Genomic DNA, 265 nt, shown 5'->3' on the forward strand with positions numbered 1-265 from the left:
GTGTCGCAGCTCTCTCTGTCGTTCTTGTTTTTCCTGCTGCTGCTGCTGCTGCTGCTGCTGCTGCTGCTGCTGCACTCGGTGTCTAGAAAAGGATGGGTTTCACCTTTGCTGTTGCTGCTGCTGTTGCTCCTGTTGCTGCTGCTGCTGCTGCAGCTGGGTATTAGATTGTTGCTGCTGCTGAAGACCTCTCTGCTTGTTGTGCTGCTGCTGTCAGCAGGGTTGCTGTTGCTGCTTTTGCTGCTGTTGCTGCTGCTGCTGCTGCTGC

This window comes from Eimeria mitis, genomic scaffold (genome assembly GCF_000499745.2).
Source record: "Eimeria mitis Houghton genomic scaffold, Emh_scaff1374, whole genome shotgun sequence".
Classification (NCBI taxonomy): Eukaryota; Apicomplexa; class Conoidasida; order Eucoccidiorida; family Eimeriidae; genus Eimeria; species Eimeria mitis.